We start from the raw sequence: 6,696 nt of genomic DNA on the forward strand, positions 1-6,696 counted from the left end.
ACCGGAGAGAGTACGGTTCCCTGCGGCGCTCCTGTGCTGCTGACCACCGTGTCAGACCTACAGTCTCCCAACTGCACATACTGAGGTCTATCTGTCAAGTAGTCCACTATCCAATCCACCATGTGAGAGTCTACTCCCATCTCCGTTAGTTTGTGCCTTAAGATCTTGGGCTGGATGGTGTTAAAGGCACTAGAGAAGTCAAGGAATGTAATCCTCACAGCACAACTGACCCCATCTAGGTGAGAGAGTGATTTGTGCAGCAGATACGTGATAGCATACGAGATAGTTTGACTCTGTGTTTAAGAATACACGGTGGAATTGAGTTCAACAGCGAGAGGTAATGTTACAACCCTATAGCACACCGGTCTGACCCCCCCCCCCCCACCCCGGAGAACTGTGCTTAGTTCTGGTCAACAAACTACAAGAATAATGTGGAACCTATAGGAATGGTACAGAGGAGATTTACAAGGATTTTGCCTGGATTGTGGATCATGCCATCTAGTAATAGTTTCGGTGAACTCGCAGTTCTCTCCTTGCAGGGACGGAGGATGTGAGGTGACCTGAAAGAGGTGTATAAATGATGAGAGGCATTGATCGTGTGGATAGTTAGAGACAACGCCACCAACATTACTCTCTTCGGCAAGGCTATTCACAGCTCCTTGTACATTCTCATACAAACCGCCCGATAGCTGAACGCAATCAAACTGCTCAGAGAGGTGTTCGCGGGTCCCACATCATCCTCCAGTGTAGTCTGCAAACTGGACCTTGTCAAAAGCCTTGTTAAATTCCATGAAAGTCACATCTACTATCCGTGCGTGATCTACCTTCCCCGGTCAAATCAGACCGACAACTCTCCCTGGGTCTCACGTCATCCGACACCTCCCTCCCCTTCGATGTTCCACGCTCCCAATCTCCTCCGCTTTTCCCTCTCTCACCACTCCAGTTCATGTCCGTCTCTCCCAACCTTCCATCTCCCAGGGTGTCTACCATCTGGGATATTCTTAAAGGACATGTCTATGTTTAATGCACAGACCACTGCAAAAAATAGCTCCTACACAATCAAATCAGCCGGTCATCTCTCTCTGGTTCCCATATCATTACTCCCGAAGGATTTACTCTGTTTTACCGAATTGGACTGTAAAAGAATCCATCCCAGGGTCAAACAGAAATAAAGACACAGACATCGGTGTACGGTTAAACCTTGAATAGGTGATCACGTTGTCTTACGACTCCGCCAATGTCAGGTTATGTCTTAAATTTATACAGTGAATTTTGGGCAATAGCCAACAGCCAAAAATATTCAGTGAGCGATTTCAAGAAGCACTTGTTAGATATCAGACAGTCTACGAATTCTTCTGGTCGGTGTACAAAATTAGAACTGCGCGTCTGCAGTCAGTTCCTCTTTTACCAAAACAGTGTTGAACAAAAGTTAACATTACCTCATTCTTGGTATGAAATGTTGCTAGCTTTTGTCAGCTCGCACAAGCAAGGCAGCCTCTGCATCTTATCATGTGACCTTCATTAACTCAATCTTCAGCCAGTACAGCTTGGTAAAAGCATTTGCTTTTTTCACTTTCAGACAAAGTAACTTATCATGAGAACGTAGGATTTAGAAGCAAAACTAGACCATTTGTCTCATTTAGTCTGCTGCACCATTTCATAGTGCCTGATGCGATTTACCTCTCAGCCTCAATCCCCTCCCTTCTTCCAGTATTCCTTCAAGCCCTGACCAATCAAGAACCTCTGCCATAAATATAAAAAAAAAGAAAGCTTTGGCCTCCACGGCCGCCGTTGGCAAATAAATCCACAGATTCACCACACTCTGGCTAAAGTAATTTCTCCTTGTCTCTGTTCTAAAAGGACGCGCCGCTCTTCTAAGTCTTTGCCCTCTGGTCTTCGACTCCCCCACCATAGAATCTATCCTCTCCACACCCACTGGATCAAGGAATTTAAATATTCAATAGATTTCAATGGGGTCACCTTTCTTCCTTCTAAATTCCAGTGAATGCAGGCCTAGAGATATCCACCACTTCTCATATGACGCCCTTCAATCATGGAATCATGTTTGTGAACCTCGTTTGAACCCTCTCCACTTTGAGCAACATCTTTCTAAGATAAGAGGCCCAAAACTGTTCATAATACCCCACGTGAGGCCTCTCCAGTGCTTTATAAATTCTCAGCATCACACCTTTCCTTTTATATTCGAGTCGAAATGCTGACATGCATTTGCCCTCCTCACCACAGACTCAACCTGAGAAGGTTACATCATCGGCACAACATTGTGGGCTGAGGGGCCGGGAATGTGCTGTAGATTTCTATGTTCAACCTGTAAATTAACCTTTGGGGAATACCCACAAGGACTTTAAAGTCCCATTGAATCTCTGATTTTTGTGTTTTCTCTCCATTTAGAAAATAGTCAACCCTTTCATTTTCTCCCAAAGTGCCTGACCATGCATCTTTCAACACAGCAGTACATCTGCCATTACTTTGCCCTGTCCAAGCCCTTCTGTAGCCTGTCTACTTCCTGAAAACTACCTGCCCCTCCAATTTTCCTCATATCGTCTGCAAACTGTGAAGCCACGTTCATGGAGCCACAAACACGGACCGTAAGATCCCTCTGCTCATCGACACTGTCTTGTCTTTAATAGTGTGCTATATCTTTCTATTTGTCCGCGTTGAACTCATCTGCCATTTCTCCAACCATATCTGCAAGTGATTTCAGCAGAGCAGCAATTGCTTTCGTTTCCAGGAAAAAATGAGGAAGGTGCAGGACATGTGTATTCCAAAAATGAAGAAGTTCTCAGTACTCAAGAAGTATTCAATTTTGGCCGAAAAGGGAACTCAGAGCTCTTGTAAAAGCTAAAGAAGGGGATTACAAGAAAATATAAATTAGTGGGAATGCAATCATCCGTTCAGCTCGCGGCTTCATCCGGGTGATGCTAGCCCCCGGCCAGAGAAATTTACGAAATCTCGTTTGGGTGGATGCTATACGATGTTTACAAACAGTACACAATATGAGAGTAAACGATTGAGCTTTAAATTTGTATTTTGACTATATGGTTATTAAAGCAACATAAAAAATAAGAAAGGGGCACATTCTTATGAAACAGTCTAATATTCCGACGTTGTAGCTCACAGTGTCGTCCATTTGTTCCCGTCGACCTCTCCCGAGCGTAGGCGACCCTCGGATCCACTCTCCTCAGACCGCTCCGTCCAGAGGTCATAAAATCATAGACACACAGAATGCCTAGATCACAATACAGGCCCATCGGCCGACAAACTGTGAGAACATGTCCTTAGCTCCGAACCATCCAGCTCTTTTACAGAATGGACTTCTAAATTACCTAGGTTGACCAATAGTTCTCTATTTTCCTGAGCTCCACGTACCTGTCCAGGAGACTGTTAAAAGTGGCTGTCGTATCGGGCTCCACCACCGTGTCCGGCAGCGCATTACGCGTACTCACCACTCTCTCCGAACAAAAATAAAAATACCCCTGACATTCTCTCTGTACCTACTTCTAAGCAGCTTAAAACTGTGCCCTCTCGAGCTATCCATTTCACCGCAGGGAAAAAAAGGCCTCTGACTATCCACACGATCAATGCCTCTCATCATCTTATACACCTTATCAGGTCATCTCTCATTCTCCGTCGTTCCAAGGAAAAACGGCCGAGTTTACTCAACCTATTCTCATAAGGCAGGCTCTCCAATAGAGGCAACATTCTTGTAAATCTCCTCTGTACCCTCTCCACGTCTTTCCTGTAGAGAGGCGGCCAGAACTGAGCAGTGTATTTCATATGGGTTCTGACCAGGGACCTTTATAGCTGCAACATTACCTTTCGGCTGCTAAACTCAATCTCACGATTGATGAAGACCAATGCCCCATATGCTACCTTAACCAAAGAGACAACCTGCGCCGCCGCGTTGAGTGCCCTGTGGACTCGGACCCCAAGATCCCTCTGATCCGCACACTGTCAAGAGTATTACCATTACTACTATATTCTGTCATCTTATTTTGTCCTGCCAATATGAACTACCTCACACTTACCTGGGTTGAACTCCATCTGCCACTTCTCAGCCCACGTTTGCATCCTATGAATGTCCTGCAGTAAACTCTGACAGACGGCAAAATAGGGGGTATTTAGAACAGCCCCAACCATTCTATCATCCGCATTTTAATCAACCACACTTCCACATTCTCATCCAGGTCATTTATAAAATCAGGAAGAGTAGAGCTCCCAGAACAGATCCCTGAGGAACTCCACAGTTCACCGGCCTCGATGCAGAATACAACCTGTCCACAACCTCTCTTTGCCTTCTGTGGGCAAGCCAGTTCTGGATCCACAAAGCAATGCCCCCTCGGGCCCCATGCCTCCTTAACTTCTCAATAAGCCTTCCATTGGTAACTTATCAAACTCTCGGTGAAACCAATATACACTACATCTACTGCACTACCTTCATCAATTTTTTTCCAGTCACATCCCGATAAATATTCAATCAGTCTCGGAAGGCATGACCTGCCTTTCACAAATCCTTATGACTTACTGATCAGATTAATCATATTATGCTTCTACAAATGTTCATAAATCCAGCCTCTCAGGATCTTTTCCTTCAAATTACCAACCACTGAAGTACGATTCATTGGTCTGTAAGTTCCAGGGCTATCTCTACTCCCTTTCAAAAATAAAGGAACAACATCCGCAACCCTCCAATCCTCCGGAATCTCTCCCGTCCCCATGGATGGTACAAATGTCATCGCCAGAGGCTCAGCAAACTCCTCGCTGGAATCGCACAGTAGCCTGGTCGTCCTTTCCAGGTGACACATGCAACCTGATGCTTTCTAAAAGCGACAGCATATCGTCTTTATTAATATCTACATGGTCATGCTTTTCACTCCGCTCTGTGTCACCCTGACAATTGGCAGAATCATTTACCCGAGTGAATACTGAAGCAAAGTATTCATTATGTACCTCTGCTATCTCCTCCAGTTCCATACACATTCTTCCACTTTCACCCTTGATTCGTCAAAATCTCTCAAGACTTATCCACTTGTTCTTCATATACTTATAGAATGTCCAGCGATTTACATTAATCCTATCCTCCAAAGTATTCTTATAGTCCCTTCTGGCTCTCCTAATTTCTTTCTTAAGCTCCTTCCTGCTAGCTGTATAACCTTTTAGAACTTTGTCATCAAGTAGTGTTTTGAACCTCTCGTAAAGCCTTCTTTTCCTCTTCATTAGATGTATAGTAGCCTTTGTTCGCCACGGTTCCTGTACCATTCCATCCTTTCCCTTTCTCATTGGAACGGACCTATGCAGAACTCTACGCAAATACGTCCTGACCATTTGTCACATTACTTTTGTACAGTACTGATGGAGTACGATGGAGTTTAATACAGACAAGAGTGAGGTATTGCACTTTGGATGGTAAAACGAGCTGGAACATACAAGGTAAATGGTAGGGCACTGAGGAGTGCAGTAGAACAGAGGGATCCAGGAATGCAGATACAAACGCCCCTAAAAGTGGCATCACATGTCGATAGGTTAGTAAAGAGAGCCTTTGGTACATTGGCCTTTATAAATTAATCTATTGAGTATAAGAGTTGGAATGTTATGCTGAGCTTGTATAAGGCATTGGAGAGGCCGAATTTGGAGTCTTCTGTGCAGTTTTGGTCACCGAATTACAGGAAGGATATTAATAAGTTTGAACGAGTGCAGAGAAGGTTTACAAGGATGTTGCCGGGACTTGAGAAACTGAGTTACAGAGAAAGGTTGGATAGGTGACGGCTTCATACCCTGGAGCGCAGAAGAATTAGGGTAGATTTGATAGAGATGTATAAAATTAAGATGGGGAGAGATAGAGTGAATGCAAGCAGGCTTTTTTTCCCACTGAGTCTAGGGGAGAAGGAAAACAGAGGACATGGGTTAAGGGTGAAGGGGGAAAAGTTTAAAGGGAACATTAAGGGAGGCCAGACAGACTGTGCATTCCTCTAGAGCGGCGGAGTCTGTGGGGAGACTGATAAGGGTCTGTATCATCACCAATTCCGTCTTCGTGGCACCATCCAGCGCCTTCAAAGTCGGGTTTTCCAAAAATTTGTCTATTTCCATCTCTGCTGGTTTCCCGTCTGTTTATCCACGCAACAAGATCAGATAAGGAAATTTTATCCCTACTCACTGCCCCCTCCCCCAATTTGGTAATCAAATCTCGGAAGACGAGGCCCCAGTTTGTTACGTGCCCCGTAACTGGGTGTCTAACCAGCAGAGAAAGAATAATCCGTTGGAGTCTGGTGGTACTATATTCAAAAGTGTTTATTAGTAAAATAAACAAATCAATACCAATAATGCAAAAATATAGATAACACACGTTAGCAATAATAAACCTAAAAGTGTGGGAATAATAATAATCAATAATAAACAAGCTCTATCGATGTCTAGGGGATAATGAATTGTCACACAAAAGTATAAAGTTCAATGCAGTTCATGCATGCTGAGGTAGATATGGGTGTTGTGTTGTCATCGTTGGAGAGAGAGAGGGAGAGAGCGAGCGAGAAGTAACAGCTTCAGTCAGGCAAACCTTCCTTTGCGTTCTTGATCCGCCGCATCGTTGTGGCCATTCAGGTATGACCCCTCTGTCCTTCAGGTAGACCGTTCTTCTGTATTGGACTCGTCACTCTGGCATGAGTGGACACACACACAAGT

This window comes from Hemitrygon akajei, unplaced genomic scaffold, assembly GCF_048418815.1.
Source record: "Hemitrygon akajei unplaced genomic scaffold, sHemAka1.3 Scf000036, whole genome shotgun sequence".
NCBI classification, from domain to species: domain Eukaryota; kingdom Metazoa; phylum Chordata; class Chondrichthyes; order Myliobatiformes; family Dasyatidae; genus Hemitrygon; species Hemitrygon akajei.